Source organism: Tupaia chinensis, unplaced genomic scaffold (assembly GCF_000334495.1).
Source record: "Tupaia chinensis unplaced genomic scaffold, TupChi_1.0 Scaffold000350_1, whole genome shotgun sequence".
Lineage (NCBI taxonomy): Eukaryota > Metazoa > Chordata > Mammalia > Scandentia > Tupaiidae > Tupaia > Tupaia belangeri.
In genome coordinates, this window is record NW_006159844.1 from 2,110,700 (window position 1) to 2,130,729 (window position 20,030).

Below are 20,030 nucleotides of genomic sequence, written 5' to 3' on the forward strand. Positions count from 1 at the left end.
GGGACCAAAAATGTTCCTGATTTTGAATTTTTTTGAATTTTATTTACCTATCTATTTAGAAAAGGATGAGATTTAATTTTATTTACAGGTTGCTGCAAAGTACGAAATTCCACACAGAAATAAGAAACCCATTTGGAGGATAAGCTTCACACAGTATGTAGTTTGGAACTGTTCAAGTGTAGTTTCATAGTAAAAAGTGCTACAGTAACAGCCACATTTAAAGAGAGTTCTTGGTAGAAAAATAGTCAGACAAACTTATACCACACATAGCACACGACAAACACCTCTGTGCCTCCGCCGTGGGATCTAAACGTTGAAGGCCCAGGAGTCCCATCCTGCACTTGGAAGGTATGGGCATTTCTGGTGCAATGTTCTGATCTTCCTCTTCCTCTTCAGAAAAATACTTTTCCATCAAGTTTAATGAAGCCCTTGTACACAGACTTGTTTCCATAGTTTTGTAGAACTTCAGTTTTATCTAGGCCTCCCCATTCATTGATGATTATATTAAGTTTCTCAGTCTCCCCAAGCTTTTCAGCAGCCTGAAAGATATTTGAAATGGCATCCAAGGTACCCAGAATAATTTTGGTATCTTTTGCAGTTAAGAGGTTCATCAATGGTTCTATGACACCACAGTGGACTAGGTATACAATCTGTTAAACTATTCTGCCACTTGTGTAGTTGGTCACAGCCCATACAGCCTCCTTCTGTGTCTTAAAGTTAGCCTGGGAGAGCACGCTGATGAGGAACGGGACTACCTTGTGATTCACAACCTGCTGGATCTGGTCCTGCCGACTGGCGGTGTTGTTGGACATTGTCCATGTAGCTTCCTCCTGAATATTTATTTTGGGGTTAGTTAGCAGGCTGGGGAAGATGGCCAGTGCTTCAGCATGTATGACAACCTGAGTCTACTCATCTCTCCCAATGGCAATATTACCTGTAACTCTTAGTGTGGGAGTCACAATGGGCAATTTTGTAGCTCCTAGAAGCTTCACAAGTTGGGGCACAACTTCTATTTTCACAACCATTTCAATCCATTCATTGTAATCATTGGTAAGGTAGAAAATAGCCCAAAGAGTATCTGTTAATACTTCTGGATCATCGTGATACAGGAGATGAACTAAGTAGGGTGAATTTGCTCAACAACATCTGGGGCGGGGGCGCAGGATTCTTGTTGCCACAAAGTTTTGAAAGTGTCCAGGCAAGGTTACGTAAGTGACCACTTGCTAAAGATGACACATCAGGAACTGCAAGGAGAGCCAGGAGTGGGTCAAGTGCTCCATACTTGATAACCAGGTTCTGGAAAACTGAACCATGCTGCGATGTTTCCTAGAGCCCACACAGTTTGTTCACTGCTGTGTGCTTGGGGAGATATCAATGGAGAAATGAACACTGGGATAGCACCTCCATCTACTACAGCCTTGGTCTGTTCTGACATCCCAGAGGCAATGTTCATGAGTGCACATGCAAATTCAAACTGGATAAGACTACAGTCATTTCTACCAAAAAAGGACACAAATTTTGGAATCAACCCAGCCTGGATGATGTTGTCTAAAGGAGGAGGGCTGTTTTTCCCTAGAAAGCAGCTTGAGTAGCTTGGAGCTGACTTTCCAAACTGTTGCCATTTATGCCTTTGACAATGTCATCAACGAACCAATTTATGATGCCCAGTCTATTGTGATTTTCCTGCAGTGGAGAAGTAGCTTCATCAGGAAATGAGCTTACATTTCTCTTTTTCGCATCTAGTTATCCTTCTTTGCTTTCCTCAGCTCCACGTTAACTTCTATTCTGTGCTGCCTCATTTCTACACTGTCTTTTCCCTTGTTCTTGAGTCTATTAAGACAGGCAGCTGGTGAGTTAGCATTCTCATTGGTGGACATGGTTATGAGACAAGGGGAGGAAGCTGTGTAGATGGTGCAGGCTGGCACTGGGCTCACAGGCTGGGGATCCTCTGCCCTCAACCGTCCACTGTGACTCAACCTTAAGACAGTGTGCTGGATTTGTTTGAATTTTAAATTTGTATATAATGAGACACTTTGGAGATGTGACCTAGGTCTAAACATGAAATTCATTTATGTTTTATATATACCTATATACATAACCTGAAGATAATTTTATAGTTTTGTATTGTAGCTTCTTTCACCTGTTATAATGAGATATCATGGAATTTTCCACTTGTGGTAGCATGTCTGTACTCAAAAAGTTTTGAATTTTGGAATATTTTGGGTTTTGGACTTTTGGATTAAGGATGTTCAACATGTATTACAAAAATAAACTCAGTCTGTAGGAATTATGCAAATTAAATGGTTAAATATAAAATAATAGATGTGCATTATCCAGGGTTCTTCAGAGAAATTGAATGTGTGTGTGTGTGTGTGTGTGTGTGTGTGTAATTTGAACCATTTGACCGACATCTCACCATTTCTCCCATTCCACCTATGTCCTCTCTGTTTCTGAGTTTGACTTTATACATTTCTCCTATAAATGAGAACATGCATTACTTAACTTTCCATTTCTGTCTTATTTCACTTAGCACAATATCTTCTAGGTTCATTCATGCTGTCACAAATGACAGGATTCTCTTCCTTTTTAAAACGGAATAATATTCCTTCATATAGCTACATTTTCTGTATCCACTCATCACTTGTCAGACATTTGGGTTGTTTTGAATCTTGCTATTTTAAATAATGTGGCAATGAACATTTTCTTCAAGATAGTAATTCTGTTTCCCTTGAATATATACCCAGATGTGGGATAGCTAGATTATATGTTAGTTCTATTTAATTTTTTTTTTTTTTTTTTTTTTTTTTTTTTGTTATATTAGTTTTTGTTATAGGGTACATGTGCTTGTCAGAGACAGAAAAAGAGAGAGAGAGAGAGTGAGAAATCACCCTTCATGGGGGATGGCTATGTTACAGTCCCTTCTCATTCATTCTCCTCTTGGGATTTTGGGCATGCACACAAATGCACCTGGTGTGTTTCTTAACTCGCCAGTTCCAGGACTCGAACCATGCTGTCAGCCATGTGGAATCCAGCCACCTTAACCACCATGCCACCAGCTGGCCCAGCAGTTCTATTTTTAGTTTTTTGAGGAAACACTATATTGATTTTTGTAATGCTGTATCCATTCTCACTAACAGTGTACAGGATTTCCTTTCTCTACAACTTTGCCAACACTTGCTATCTTTTGACTTTTGCTAACAGTCATCACAAAAGATGTGAGGTGATATCTCATTGTGATTTTGATTTGCATTTTTTAAGAGAGATTTTTTTACTATAGGGTGTGTGCATTCATCAGAGAGACAAAGAGACAGAAAGCGAGAAATCAACCCCCAGAGGGGATGGCCATGCCACAATCCTTTCTCCTACATTCTCCTCTGGGGATCTTGGGCACACACTGCACTCGGTGTGAGTTTTAAACTGCTGGGTCCGGGACTCGAACTGTGGTCGACTATACGGGAGTTCAGCTCCATAACCATTATGCTGTCTGCCAGTCCCTGATTTGCATTTCTGTGATGATTAGTGATGTTAACCATTTTTTCAGATACTTACTATCAATTTACATGTTTTATTTGGAAACATGTCTACTCAGATCCTTTGCCCATTTTTAACCAGGCTATTTTTCTTTTCTTATTTTGGTTCCTAAGTTTTATGAGTTTATTATATACTTTGCTTATTAATCCTTTTCAGATAAAAGGTTTGTAAATATTTTCTCCCACTCTGTAGATTATCTTTTCATTTTGTTGATAGTTTCTTTGCTGTGCAGAAACTTTTTAGTTTAATGTAGGCCACTTGCTTACTTTTGCTTTTGTTGCCTGTCAAGTGCATGTCCTATGTACTCAGGGAAGCCTCCAGACATGAACTCAGAAACTTCCCATGAGAGTCAGCTCTGCAGAGCACTGGGTTTTATTGCTGTACTCTAGGTCAGCTCTTGAGAAGAAAGAAGGATCGGGACCAGCAGTTAGTGTAATGGCTGTGTCGCTGGACTCCCATGTAGTCGACTGCGGTTCGTGTCCCAGACCCAGTGGCTTAAAACTCACGCCAGGCACGTGTGTGTGCGTGCCCAAGATCCCGAGAGGAGAATGGAGGAGAAGGGATTGCGATGTGACCATCCCTGCTGGGGGATGATTTCTTGCTTTCTGTCTCTCTGTCTCTCTCTGTCTGGCGAGCGCATGCACCCTATGGCAAAAACCTCTCCAAAAAAAAAAAAAAAAGAGAGAAGAAAGAAGGATGCATGAAGATATTTGCACGATGGCCTTTGCATTTAACAGCCAACACCCTCTGCCTCTCCTAGCATGTTTAATTCCAGAGATATTATATCATGGTGCCTTACATTGAGATTTCAGTTGTATTGATTTAAATTTGCCAGAGAGTGTGGTTGTTGTACTAAATACAGTAATAAGTGTATTTTGCCTCTATAAATTTATTGCTATCTGTGGACTTTGAGTACAGCTTTGATAAGTACACTTGAAGAAGATCAAAGTTTGTACCATTCCCCCCAAAATTTGAATAATAATGTTACAAGGAAACTAATTAATCAGATGGTGATTAATTAATTTGCATAGAAATGAAAATGTTTGATACACATGTCATGTTTGGAAGGGATCTGCTGAATCACCTAGCCCAGTCTCCTGTCCAATGTAACAATCCCCTTTCCAGCTTCTTTGTTTACCTACCATTTATCTGAGGGTTTCCAGTAATGGGTATTTCACTTGTACTAATTTAAACTTGCTAGACAGTGTGTGCATTCACCACACAGGGACAGAGAGACACATATAGTAGGTGAGGGAGGGAGAAAGCACTCCAATGGAATGCGATCATGCTGCAATCCCTTCCTTTTTATTTCTCCACTCTGCTGGAATTTCAGACAGGCATACACATGCATGTGGCATGTTCTTTTGAGCCACCAGGTCCAGGATTCAATCCACATGATTGACCATGTGGGATCTGACTATCTTAACTGCCAGCCAATGGAGCCAGTCACAATCCCTTCTCTTCCATTCTTCTCTCAGGATTTTAAGCATGTATAAACAAGTGCCTGGCATGGTTTCCAAGCTGCTAGGGTCCAGAACTTGAACCATGGTGAAACATGTGGGAGTCCAGTGCCTTAACTACCATGCCACCTGTTGGTCTCCAACTTCATTTTTAATGGAAAATATCTAGGCTATTGAAAAGGTGATTTTCCATTTTATTGGAAAATATCTAGGCTATAGAATGTCTCATAATGAGAAAAAACTGATTTTGAAATTTTGTTTTGGATTATAGCTGAACTAATAGTGAAATTTATAGGTGACTTAAATATTTTCCCTACTTTTTATGGTAATTCAATATTTGAAAAGTTGATGTCAGAGTCAGGAAACTGCACAATTGCTTCAACATCACTCTAATTTTAGTAAATGACATTGCTACATATTTCTTTGACAAATTTTTTATTCCATTTGATTCCTTCAAGCGCACAATTGATTGAATTTTGCTTTCTGTACATTTATTTATAGCATTAAGTAATATCTATGTAGCAGGAGCTGCAATTTTTTAACTGTAGTTAATATTTGTACTGCCAGAATTCCTGTAATAAAAACAATCAAGTGCCATATTAAGTGGTCGATTATATAGTAATCTCCAATTTATGTCTGAGTAATACTTACTTTGTACATTATTAATGGGAAATAAATATTTGTAGTTACATAGTGATTTACGTCATCACGAAAGTGTAGATCTAAATTAAGAACTTTGAAATACTATCCTGATTGAGTGGAAAAACAGTAGATAATATGAACTGCAGTATTTAATCTCAAATTTAATCTGTGAACTATTACCAATTGAGGATATGTTACTAATATTTTAAGAGACTTGTCTCTCAGTACACTAGCCAGAAATGTAATTTGTCATATAAAAACTTAGGTTATTTTAGATGTTTGACCAACAAACTAGTTGATTATTAAACTTCTTTGTTTTTTGTCAAAGCATAGTTTCAACATACTGATTTTGTTAGAACAACATACAGTGTTGTTATCTGTGAGAAAATTATCATACTAAATAGACAAATTACCCTTTATTGGTAAGGTAATAACATAATAAAAATCTCACATTAGTTCCAAAGAGTAAAATTGTCTACACTGCTGCCTTTTGAAGGTGAAGTCTTTGTGTCATGCATACACGAACAGCCCTATGTGGCAGCTCTGGCCGCCTCCCTTAGCATGTTTCATCACAGGGCTGTTTCCTCATGGTGCCTCTTACTGAGATTTCAGTTGTACTGATTTTACCTCGGCTGGCATCTCCATCTACCAAATTCACCCAAAAGAATCTTATAGAAAACAAGCAGCAGTGATAATATCCATTTAGGTTTCTGTATATGGACTCCTTTTGGAGAGCAAGTTGATATTTGTAGGCTCTCCACCCATGAAGTTTGTGGGTAAGCTATTTTAATTAATTAATTAATTAATTAATTAATTAATTTCATGAGGGAGAGAGACAAACACATAGAGAAACAGAGACAACACTCTCAACAGGGCTCCATTGTCATATTGCAGCCTCAGTTGCCCCAGATCATGGGCAAGTGCATGCACTGTGTACTCAGGGAAGCCTGCAGACATGAACTGAAACCTTCTCATGTGGGCCAGCCATACAGAGCATTGCATTTTACTGCTGCACCACAGTCCAGCCACTGCAGGTCAGCTCTTGAGCAGAAAAAAGGATGCACAAAAGTCTTTGCATGATAGCTTTTGCATTTAATAGCCAACTCAAAGGTAGCAGATGGGGACCTGTGTCTCAGGCTTTATAGTTTATACAATCACATTCTATAATGGTGTTCAATACACTGTAAGTCAGAAGATTCGTCACCCAAAGGACACATTTCTTCAACATGTGGGTCACATTCAACATTGATTTCCACGTTACTTTTCATAGAAATACAAATGCTTGATTTACTTGTCATATTTAGAAGGGAGCTGTCAAATCACCTAGTCCAGTCCCTTCTCCAGTGTAGCAATCTTCTTTCCAGCTTCTTTGTTCACCTACCCTCTATCAGAGGGTTTCCAGTAGGGGCTTCTCAGAAGCTCATTTCATATCAGTTCATTTCAGGAGCCCAGGTCTAATTACTGGGAATATTCTCTTTATATTAGATTCTCTTAATTATCACTCAATAAATTAGCTTCCTTATAACTTTATTATTCAAATTATTTTTTTCTGGAACAGTACAAACTTTGATCTTCTTCAAGTGTACTCATCAAAGCTGTACTTGAAATCCACATATAGCTATAGATAAATTTACAGAGTCAAAATACAGGAGTACAGGATTGGAGGAAGTGAAATAACAATTTGTATCTGATTTTCCTCATTTATCCATTTCCCCACAAATGTTAAGTTGTATTCCTCTTTGCTTCTTTTGAATATCAAAAGAATCTCTTCTAGCCTGTGAGATAAAAGCTGAATTATCATCAAAATATCATAGCAATAAGTGTTCTATAGAATATACCTGATTATATAGAAATGTTCAAGGTCATTTAGTCTAATTAGCAGTAAAGTCAATCAATATGCACTGAATGCAGTGGATGCCATAGCAATAATTAAGCTAATTGCTCTGTCCAAGGCTGCCTTTTCTACTCCCCTTTTAGTTCTTCTTATGTTTTCATCTGAGATCAATAAAAATCCAGTCAGAATTTAAATTGGAAATATTCTCATGGGAACTCTAACTCTATCCTTTCTTCTTCCCTTTTAACCAGGTCCCCTTTTCTTCCTTCATGAAATATTTGAGCTTAATTAGAATAAATCATCATCCCTGTGGTTCTACTAGCGTATTAACAAGAGCAAAGTAAGGGTGCAGCTGACTGGGCAGTTTTGATGGCAGATTGATGTGGGGTAAGCCAGGTGGGCTCAGAACTGCTGTATGCTGGAGTGACTGTCTCATAAATTTGGGCCCACCATTCCTCTCAATCCTCCTTGGTAGGAAATCATTGGCAGAGAGTATATAAAAGGGGACAGCCCACCAAACCAATAGCCAACCACAAACATGCTGTGTAGGATCTACTGAAGGTGCTTAGAATGCTTAGAAGACTCTTCAGAGAGCTCATAAAGCTATCAAGGCTTGAGATGTTACTCTCACCTTTCCCTCCAAATTTATTTCAAATGTGTAATCTAGAATAATTCTTTTATTTTGGGGGGGGGTTTCGCTATAGGGTGCCTGTGCTCACCAGACAGACAGAAAGAGACATAGAGACAGAAAGCAAGAAATCAACCCCCAGGGGGGATGGTCACGCCGCAATCCCTTCTCCTCCATTCTTCTCTTGGGATCTTGGGCACGCATGCACACGCACCCGGCGTGAGTTTTAAGCCACTGGGTCTGGGACGTGAACCGCGGTCGACTACATGGGAGTCCAGCCACATAGCCATTACGCTAACTGCTGGTTCCCTAGAATAATTCTTATGAGACAGTAGAAAAGTTGGAATCATAGTGGAAGGAAATCCTCCTGGCTGTCTTTTCTTTGATATTTCCTGAACTCTTCAGTTATTTTGTGCCCATATTTTATTGAAAGTACTTCAGGGAAAAAAAATCAACAAATATTTATTGAATGTCTATGGAAACTTCTTACAGGGAAAAGATCAAGTCTAAATCTCAGTACTTTCAAGTAATTTATAATTTAATCGAGGGAGGAAGAATGAGTCATAATAAAAAAACTATTCAGGCTCAATATGTTTTCTTTCCTTTTTTTCTTGTTTAGTGTGTGTATGTGTGTGTGTGTGTGTGTGTATGAGAGAAAAACAGTGACAGAAAGAGAGAGAGAGTCAGAAATCCCAATACTGTAAAAACCAGTGTTCCACCTCCAGTCTTCAAATGGCTTGATCAAGACCATATGCAGATGTGTACCAGTCTACTCAAGGAGGTCCTAGGACTTGAACGCAGGACCTTTCCCAGTTGTGTTACCATTGTGCTACCACTCAACCTCTTAAATATACTTTCTTAAAAAGACAGAAAAAAATGGAAAAAAGGGAGAGGTTATGCTAAAGAAAATTTTATGTGGTAATGTGCATTACAACAATATATTAGAATATTATCAATTTAAAATACTGGATTCCATTAAATCTGCATATTATCTATTAATAAATGTTTTCATAATGCCAGATTTTATTTTCTTTAACTCTGAACTACATTTCCCAGTTGATCTTGTTCTCCTGTACATGATGTGTCTTTCCTCTTCCCACTCACCCCCGGCTATTTTTTCTTTTTTAATATTGTTATTTCTTCCATGAGTAAGGGAGACATTGCCCACAGTCTTTATGATATGAGAGAGGGAAAGACACCCCAAACAGGATTTTAATGCTGCTATTCCACTAGCCTCAGCACCCTGGATAATGGGTATTTATGCACTGGGTATGTCCAGAAAGGTCTTCAGACCCAATCTGGAACCTTCCCATAGTGGTCAGCCTCACAGAGCATTGTGTTATTGCTGTACCACTATCTGTTCTTGAAAATATAATTTCTACTGATTTTAAAGAGCTATCACATTGACATGCAGTAGTTTTTCATATTCTTCCCCATGGAAGCCATAGTAACTGCATTTGCTACTAATGGATTTGTGATTCAGTGATTACATAACAAAAACCTTTCCAAATCATTCTTTTTAGAGTTATGTCTTTTTCAGACAGAACAATTTTTTTGTTTTTAATTAATTAATTAATTAATTAATTAAGGTTTTGCCATAGGGTGCATGCACTCACTAGAGGGAGAGGAAAAGTGAAAAATCACCCCCCCCACCCCCGCCCCTGGCTAGTTTTAGGAGTTTGTCAGTGATGTTTAACAATTTGACTATAATATGCATTGGCATTGTTATGTATCTTCTGCATTAAGTTTGGAGCTATGGATTTATTTGTTTCTATTAAATTTCAAAGATATAAGGGCAATTATTATCCAATTATTTTTTCTCTTTACTAATTTTCTTTTTGTACACAATTATATGTTATTTAGAATGTCTCAGTTCATTGACCTTTTTTTGTTTTCAAGAGAGATTTTTGCTATAGTGCGTGTGTGCTTGCAAGAGAGACAGAGAGAGACAGAGAGACAGAAAGCGAGAAATTCCCCCCCTCCTTCCCCCAGGGGGAATGGCCATGCTGCAATCCTTTCTCCTCCATTTTCCTCTCAGGATTTTGGGCACACACTCATGCACACACACACACACACACACACACACACACACAGACACAGATACAAACACAGTGTGACTTTTAAGTTACTGGGTCCAGGACTCAAACTGTAGTGAACTATGTAGGAGTCCAGTGATGTAACCATTACACCACCTACTAGTCCCCTTTGATCTTCTAGTTTACTTTATTTATTTTGGATAGTTTCTATGACTATTTTTTAAATCGCTGATCATTTCTTTTACATGAGATATTATGACGCTAGTTCCATGTAGTATATTTTACATTTCAGATTTTTTTAATTTCTAAAGTTTGTTTTTATTTAATATCTTCTTTTTTTTCCCTTCCTTAGCTTATTTATGTTTATTTTCACTTGTAACATATGCAACAATTTTTACATACTTGTCAATAAGTTTTGTGACCTGTTTTTGAGTTTATTTCTATTGACTAATATGAGGATACTTGAAGAAATTTCTAGATAAATGTAATGACAAGTTTATTTTGGTGCAAGAGATCTTGAAATTCATGCATAATTTTTTCATAATGTGCATTTTCCTTGAAATTTTTGAAGACCCCTGCATTTCCTCTTGTTATAAATCATAGTTTTCTACTTTTTGCCTACTTGGCATTTTGAAAAATTGGATTCTGGACATTGTGAATTGTACATAACTGGTGCTAAATTTTCTTTTCCTTGTAATACCATTGGGTTTTGTTTTGATGTGCGGTTATTTTGTATCAACCAGAATGATTCAAAGTTTGCTTTTCATTTTGTTGGTCTTGTATGTATAGCTATTGTAGTGTATTAGGAAATACATTTCTGAAGGTTTTACTCAATACTTCATCTGTTAAGAGATTTTTGTCAGTCTGATTGGTGGGGGCACAAATTATTCCCAGCACAGTGTGCTTAGGAAGTTGTGCTATTTCTTTTTAGGAGCTTTTCTCTATCATGTAGTACCCTCAGCCGCAGTTTCTGCAGATTTCTAGAGTGCTCTCTCTCTCTGTGTATGTATAGCTCCCTCCTCTCCTGTGCTCCATTTTACCTATTCTCGATACTTTGGCTTTCCTGAACTTCCATCTCTGTCTCTTGAACTCAGCAAAATTTCTCAGCCTTGATTCTACCTACCTTCTCTCTGTCCTTACTGCAGTCCCAGGACATGAGCCTGGGCAATAATAGGGCTCATCTTGCTTGGTTCCCTTCTTTTACAGATCATGGTCCTGTCTTGCTTTTTTCTCCTCAGTGCCTGAAAGTTACTGTTTTGCATATTTTATGATTTTCTAGTTGCTTATGGTAAGAAAGTAAATTTGGTCCATGTTACCTCATCTTGACTAGCAAAATCTCTGTTGTTTTTTTATATATAAACATATATGTATCTTTTTAAATTTTTGCCAGAGGGTGCATGCACTCATGGGATGGGGGAGGATGGTGAGAGAAGGTGAGACATCACCCTCTATGGGGCTGGTCATGTGCAATTCTCTTCTCCATTCTCTTGGTTTTGGGGGGCATGGATGCACGTATGCCTAGTGTGTTTTCAAGCTACTGGATCCAGGACTGAAACTGTGCTGTCAGACATGTGGGATCTAGCTGTCAACCTCCATGCCACCTGCTGGCCCAACTATTGCTACTCTTTAACCCCTCTTTTCTAAAGTGCTTATATGGTACACAAATATTATTGACTTGAGTTGAATTTTAGTAAAAAGAAACATGGCATTTGTAAGAACCAGTTAAAGTAGTGACTATGTTCTTTTCTCCTCACTCCCTTATCCTTTCTTGCTTTCTATGTGCCTCAATCATAACCCCTTAGGTGAGATTTGGTAAGGCTAAAGCAAATGGTGTCAGGGAAACCAGGAAGAGGCCCCTCCTCACCCCATCCAGAGACCAGTTCAAGTCAGCAGCCTTGCCAGACACCAGGCTCCCCGGGGCTGCAGTCTCTGACAGCCAGGAACCAGGGGTCATCCTCCCCCCTTGCCTTTGGACTCTCAGAACTTCTGTCATTTGAACAGTGTGCACATTGTGCACCACATGATCTTTTCTTTGCTCCTGAGGTGAATCTCATTAGCTCAGTTGGAGGCTAACCACTCTTCAGAAACATGGAGGACTTTGGGTCACCCAGGACCAGTGACAGCAGTGCAGGATACTGGTGAGCAACAGGGAGGCAGACTAGAATGGAGATTGCTAATTTTCTACTCCTGGACTCCTTTGAACACTCAGAGGTGCCATGAATAAGTTAGGAAGGGACATATATATCACTAAATGACTAGGAACAATCACAGAGGCTTTAGAAATATGAGCAACCAACAAAATGCCTCTCTCTCAAGGGAATTGTCAGGCCCACATTACCCACAGTCAATACAATGGACATCGTGGACATGTCAGATAAGCAATTCAGAATATTTGTAGTGACTAAACTAACTGAAATGCAAGAGAAAAGAGACAATGATCTCCAGGAGATGAGGAAGTCCTTTCATTAATTGAAAGAAGAAATAGACTCCTTAAAAAAGAATCAGATGGAACTGTTAGGAATGAAGAATGTGATATAGAAAATTAAAACCTCCCTAGAAAGTATTAAAAGTTGATTAGATCATGTAGAAAATCAAAACTTGAATGAATGTAGAAGACAAAATCTCTGACCTAGAAAAGAGTCTCAAGAAGACAGAAAACAATCAAGAAAATTGAGGATGATATACAAGGAATACTGGATACCATCAAGCACCTCAACATCCAGATAATTGGTATTCCAGAAGAGAAAGAAAATAATAAGAGCATTGATAATTTAATAGGATACTATGGGTGACTATTTGTCAACAAACAAGAGAACATGGAGGAAATGAACAAATTCTTGGATGCATATACTCTACCAAGATTGAATCAGGAGGACATAGAAAATCTGAATAGACACATAACAAGCCAGGAGATCGAATCAGTAATAAATAACCTTCCAACAAAGAAAAACCCAAGTCCGGATGGCTTCAATTCTAAATCCTATAAAACTTTTAAGGAAGAGTTAAGTCTTATCCTACTTGAAATATTTCTAAAGATCCAAAAGGAAGGAAATCTTCCAAATTCATTTTATGAAACCTCCATCATCCTCATTCCCAAAACAGATAAGGACATGAAAAGAGGAAAACTACAGACCAATATTGCTGATGAATATAGATGCAAAAATACTTGCAAATTGTATTCAACAACATATATCAAAGATTATTCATCACGACCACTAGGCTTTATTCCAAGGATGCAAGGGTGACTCAACATATGCAAGACTATAAATATAACATCATATTAACAGAAAGAAAGATGAGAACCATATGATCATTTCAAGTGATGCTGAGAAAAACTTTGATAAAATACAACAACATTCTTTCACAATTAAGACTCTCAGTAAGATGGTATAGAAGGATCATTTCTCAACACATTAAAAGCCATATATTAAAAACCTATAGCTAACATTATACTAAATGGGGAAATGCTAAAAACTTTTCCACTAAAAACTGGTACTAGACAAAGGCTGCCCACTTTCTCCACTGCTTTTTAATATAGTGCAGGAAATCTTAGCCAATGCAATCAGAAAAGAGAACAATATCAAAGGCATTCAAATAGGCAAAGAAGAGTTAAAAATATCTTTATTTGCAGATGACATGATGGTATACTTAGAAGAGCCAAGGGTTTCCATAAAAAAATTCTCAAAGTAATAAATGAATACAGTGAAATGGCAAGATAAAAAAATCAACATCCAAAAATCTATAGCATTTCTATATATGAACAACAAGTTGAATGAAGTAGAGCTGATGAAAGAAATCCCTTTTATCATAGCCTCAAAATGTATAAGATACCTAAGGATAAACCTAACTAAGAAAGTCAAAGATGCTTACAAAGAAAACTGTGAAGATCTTAAGAAAGATATTGAAAAGGACATAAAAAATGGAAGGACATTCCATGTTTCTGGATTAGAAGAATTAATGTAATCAACATGGCAGTTCTATCCAAGTTAATCTACATATTTAATGAAATTCCAATAAAAAAAATCCAGAGATTTTCTTCACAGATCTAGAAAAGACAATCACAGAATTTATCTGGAATCATAAAAGACCTTGTATTGCCAAAGCAAACCTGCACAAGAAGCATGGAATGGGTGGCATATCACTCCCTGACCCCAAAATATACTATAAACTCTGATAATTATAACAGCATGATATTGGCACAAAAACAGACAGGTGGACCAATGGAATAAAATAGAGATCCCAGAAATAACTCCCAAAGCTTACAGCCAACTGATTTTTGGGAAAGGATACCAGTCATTCCTTTAGGAAAAGGAAAACCTCTTTAGTAAATGATGCTGGAAAAACGGGGTATCCACCTGCAGAAACCATTAACAAAAATCAACTCAAAATGCATCAGAGATCTGAACCTAAGACCTCAAACTATAAAACTACTGGTGGAAAAATACTGTGGAAACTCTGGGAGACATTGGTGTAGGCAAGGATTTCTTAAATAAGACTCCCTAAAATAGATAAGTGGGACTATATCAGACTAAGAAGATTCCACATGGCAAAGGACAGTAATTAGTGTGAATTGACAACCCTCAGAATGGGAGAATATTTTTGTCAAATATACCTCAGACAAGGGACTGATACCCAGAACACACAGGGAACTCAAGCAGCTTACATGAAAAAGAATGATTAATCCAATTAAAAGATGGGAAAATGAGCTGAACAAAAATCTCTCTAAGGAAGACAAACGAACAGACAAAAAGCATATGAGGAAATGCTCAACAACTCTCATCATAAAAGATATACAGATTAAAACCACAATGAGATACCACCTAACCCCTGTCAGAATGAAGAAGATTAAAAACATAAAAAGTGATAAGTATTGGCAAGATTGTGGTGAAAGGGGAAGTCACCTACACTGTTGGCATTGTAAACTGCTTCAGCCACTGTGGAATACAATATGGAGATTCCTCAGAGATCTACAAATAGAACTTATATTTGATCCAGCAATCCCATTTCTGGGTATCTACCCAAAGGACAGGAGAATGCTCAGTCAGAAAAGTGCTTGCTCGTCAATGTTTATTGTAGCATTATTCACAATTGCTAAGATATGGAACCAAGCCAAATATCCACAAACAGATGAATGAATTGAAAAAGTGTGGCACATATACTCTATGGAATACTACTCAGTCATATAAAGCAACAAGACCCTGGCATTTGATAGAAAGTAGTTGGATATAGAGGATCTATTGCTGAGTGAAACAAGCCAGGCTATGAAAGAAAGATATTGTATGTATCCACTTAATATATATAGACCATCCACACTTTATGGTAGAGATTGAAATATTGGAGGTCATAAAAGCAGTGAAAATATTTAGGGATACTGAACAGTATGGAATGGGGTGAGGAAAGGTACCAGTATACAGAAGGATAGAAAGAGATCAAATAGAGAGGCATGGCATTAGTGGGACACAGAAGTGATTTAGTGCCTGTTGATGATAACATGTATAGTAATCTCAACTGGACTGGTCTGAGAAGTATTTCATGATGAATAAATTATTTTTTATAAGCAAAATGATATATAGTGATTCTTGAATGTTTAAAAATAATGAGAATAACAATCTGGAAAAAATGATGAAAAGCTATTTGATGATTATGATGTGGATAATAATGTCTTTGTCTTGACTGATATGCACTGTATTCCTTCTGGAAAAATAAATGTAATACACTGTAAAGATATATCTGATTCAATATAATTTAAACAAGATTATGATAATAAATAAAAATTTTAAAAAAAGAAACCAGGAAGAGTCTCACAGTTTCTTTGTATTCACAGAACAGCATACACAGAGTTTCTCAGTGGATGTACTAGTAGATGTACTAGGGTCAGTCCCAAGGCAGAGGGAAGGAGGGTATATGTAGGCATACACCTGCAGGAATGAAAGGACGGGGCAGGGCAAGCAAGTTTAGAGTTGGCTAGTTTGAATCGCTTTGTGGGGTTGTGGTCCAGTGACTGCCCTGGTTGTCTGGTTCTGGCCCTGGAATTGTTAGAGTGTGTACATAGCAGCTAGTCCAGAGTATGGGGAAGGGCTAGGGATGTGGAATTTATCAGCTATTTGAGAAGAGGGACTAGCCAACATCAAGGAGGGCCTTCAAAATGTGACAAAACCACATTTAAAAAGAAAATTAGTGGATGTTTTGTAGTTTTATCACCTGTACTAGGGAGAAATGTTCGTGTGTTGAAATATCCATTTTGTCAGTCAAATAATAATAATGTGATTGAATGTACAAAAGAAAATGAAATGAAAAAAAAATAAATCAAAATAAAAAAAAAGCAAATTACACCACAGTTAAATGTTATTAGAAACTAAAGCCGAAGTATCTACGAGGTAAAAGAATCTATTATATGTGTATTATGAATGCACTCTGCTAGGCCAAGGCTGGAGCAGCCGTAATGCCATTACCCTCAATTCTCTTCTAATATGTTACAGTTATTGCCTAAGGGGAGAGCAGAAGACTTATTGTCAATTAAAGTTTGCTTAGTAAAGCACATCTGGGAAATGTTTCTGAATACCTTATGAACAAATTCTAAGGTGCCTAGAAATTGTAAATATATCCATTAATAGACATTTATTAAGCATTTTCCCTGTTAAAACTATTGTTTTTAGCTAAGGCATAGACTGACTCACAAACATTGAGCTTCTCAAATTTTCAAGTCGGTCTTTCTACTTTCCTTGGAGACAAGTCACTAGAGCATTGAGAAAGCATGGAGAGAGAGTGTATGTGCTTTCGCTTTTATTTCCTTCTTTGTTTTGGACTTTGGGCAAAGGAAAGGCAAAAGGAGGTGGAACTGAGGAGTGGAAAGTTTAATTCAATGTGCAGATTTGTAGTATTTGCTGATTACAGCAAGTTACATTAGTCCTCTTGCTTCTTATTTAAAAATAGAGCTCTGGATATGTCTCCCACATTCTAATAATGAAAAACAGCCACATTAGCATTGCAAAGAAAATCCTAGTTATTAGACTTCAATAGTGAAGAACTGTTTCAGCAGACTTTACTTTTTAATACTATTTGCAATTTTGTTAAATTTTTATATCATTGGCAACAAATTATTTTTAGTTCCACTGGCCACAGTTGGCAATAAACTTAGTCTATTTTGAATATACATACTATATAAACATCCAGTTATATACCCAATGCAAAAATATGGGCTATGGTTTTGCACACAAGCTGTGGTGGGAAGAAAATTCAAATACTATGAGACCTATCTTACATGCTTCCTGTCACTAGACAGACACACCAAGCACATTCATATAAAAGGGTGTTTTGTTTGTTTGTGTTTGTTTTTGTTTTTGTCATAGGGTGCCTATATTCCCTGAGAGAAACAGAGCCAGAGAAGCAGAAAGTGAGAAATCACCACCCCCCCACGCACCCTGCAGCCTTCACCCCCTCCCCACTAGGGAGGGTAGCCATGCTGCAATTTATTCTTCTCTGTTATCTCAAGATTTTGGGCACATGTGCACATGTGCCTGGCATGGTTTTCAAGCTGCTGGTTCCGGTGTTCAAACAGTGGCCCGCCATGTGGATGCCCAATACCTTAGCCTCAATGCCACCTGTTGGCCCAAAAGTGTATTTTATTTTACAACTTAGGACAATAAGTAGTTTCTGTTACAATGCTCAAATAATTCAGAAACAACCTATACATTTACAGATATTTACCAAATGTAAACTTTGAATGAGCTTCAGGAATAGCTGTAGTTAACACGTATATTGTGTGTTTCACAAAGAACATTCTATTCATAAGATTTGAAACTCTCAAAGAATCATAAAATATTAGAAGAGTACCTATTAGAGGCCCTGTTCTAGGTGATACCAATAAAGTAAACTTGGGCAAATCAACTTCTCTGAAGTTCAGTTTTTTCAACTGAAGAAAAGTGGAGTAGTAAAAAATATAAGGTACTTTTTACTAAATATTGCCATAATTTGTTTTAAAAAATTGTTTCTCATTTAGTAATTTAAAAAAAGCTAAAATATGGTAAAAAATAAAAATTTCATTACATAACAGAAAGTCATGAACTTTGCTTGAAGTAACCTCTTTTTTCCAGTAGCTTAGTTATTCTAATTGATAATGCAGTCCATTGTGCAACTTAAAACATACAATTGTAGGGGCCAGCAGTGGTGTAGTGGTTAGGGTGCTGGACTCCCATGTAGTTTAGCTATTCTAGTCCTGGACCCGCCAGCTTGAAACCGATGCTAGGCATCGTAGACTTGGCAGCTTGAGAAATACACCAGATACTTTTGTGTGTGTGCCAAAAATTCCAGAAAGGAGGAAGAAATGGAGAAAAGGGATTGTAGTATGGCCATGTCCCATGGGGGAGGGGTGCACTCTTGCATTCTCTCTCTCTCTCTGTCTCTCTCTCTCCAGTGAGAACATGTGCCTTCTGGCAAAAACAATAACAAAGAGGTTTGACTTTTGTCTACATCCATGAAATCACTAATGATGTTAGTTTAATAAACACAACCATTTCTTTAAAATTTCTTGTATAATCCCTCTTTTCCTCTTCTTCTGCTGCCCCATGTCGAGGCAATTACTGATCTGCTTTATGTTGCTATAATTTAGCATTAAATAGAGTTTTACATAAATGTGATTATACAATATGTGCACTTTTTTGGGGGGTACATGGGTCTGACTGGTGCCACTTATAATTATTTTGAGATTCATCTGTGTTGTCACATGTTTCAATAATCATTTGTACTGCTAAATATTATTCCTTTGTAAGAATATGCCACAGTTTATCCATTCACCTAGATAGGCATTTGCATGTTTCCAGTTTTTAACAATAACAAATAAAGCTTCTATGACTGTTCCTGTAAAAGTCTTAGGGTGTACATATTCTTTCTCCCGGGAAAACCCTTTGAAGGGCATGGCAGTTCCAGAACTATATGGCAGATGTCTGTTGAACTTTTAAGAAAACACATAAATGTTTTCCAAAGTGGTTATATCACTTTCCTTTCCCACACCAGTAGTGGGTGAGAGCTCCTGTTCTTCCACATCCTCACCAACAGCTGCAAATCTCTTAATTCTTAGTCATCCTAGTGGGTGTAAATTGATATCTCATTGTGGTTATAATTATTTGCATTTTCCTCATGACATACACTGGTGGGCACCTTTTCATGTGCTTCTTTGGCCTCTATACATCTTTTTCATTGAAGTGTTTGTTCATTTACCTTTACCTATTTTAAGTGTTTTCTTACTGAATTTTAAATTCTTTACAGGTATTGGGAATATTTTTACTTTAGAGATTTTTTTAGGGGGGACAAGGGCAGTGCTTGGTCTAGGGCAAATTATCCCCTAGTACTGAGGCAAGACCCTTTTGTGTTTTCTACTCAAAGCCCTGTGAATTATAAGTTGTGTAGTCTGGATGGTGGAAGTAGGCACCATTCCTGTGTGAGAACCAGACTTTGTTACCGCTCATTCATTGGTGTAGTTCTTTCATTGGCCTTGGGAAATTTCTTCAAGAATGGTGTTGGGGACCAGCGAATGGTGTAGTGGCTATGTTGCTGGACTCCCACACAGTTGACAGCTGTTCGAGTCCTGGACCTGGTGGCTTAAACTCATGCCGGGCACATGCGTGCGTACCCAAGATCCTGAGAAGAGAATGTGCCGGGAGCCGTACCCCCAGCCGGGGTGGGTGCACAGGGAGGCGATGCGGGTGAACAAGAATCAGACTAAGACCTCATGCCCTTAGCATGTTCTTAGCCGGCTACAGCCAGAGTAAACTCCAGACTGCAGCCCTGATGGCCAGAAGTCATGCGTATTTATTATAGAAGGAGTTTTACAGCAGTGGGATGGGTGAGGGGAAGTAAGTGAAACATTTTGCTCTAAAAGGTAAGGCATTCAAAGTATAGGA

At 37.8% G+C, this 20,030-nt stretch overlaps 2 pseudogenes; one reads left to right on the plus strand and one right to left on the minus strand.

The window, feature by feature from the left end:
* Window positions 1-245: 245 nt before the first annotated feature.
* Window positions 246-1,877, minus strand: LOC102480565 (importin subunit alpha-1 pseudogene; annotated as a pseudogene).
* A 10,081-nt stretch (window positions 1,878-11,958) lies between these two features.
* LOC102480992 (40S ribosomal protein S15 pseudogene) overlaps window positions 11,959-20,030 on the plus strand; it is a 91,196-nt pseudogene continuing 83,124 nt past the window's right edge.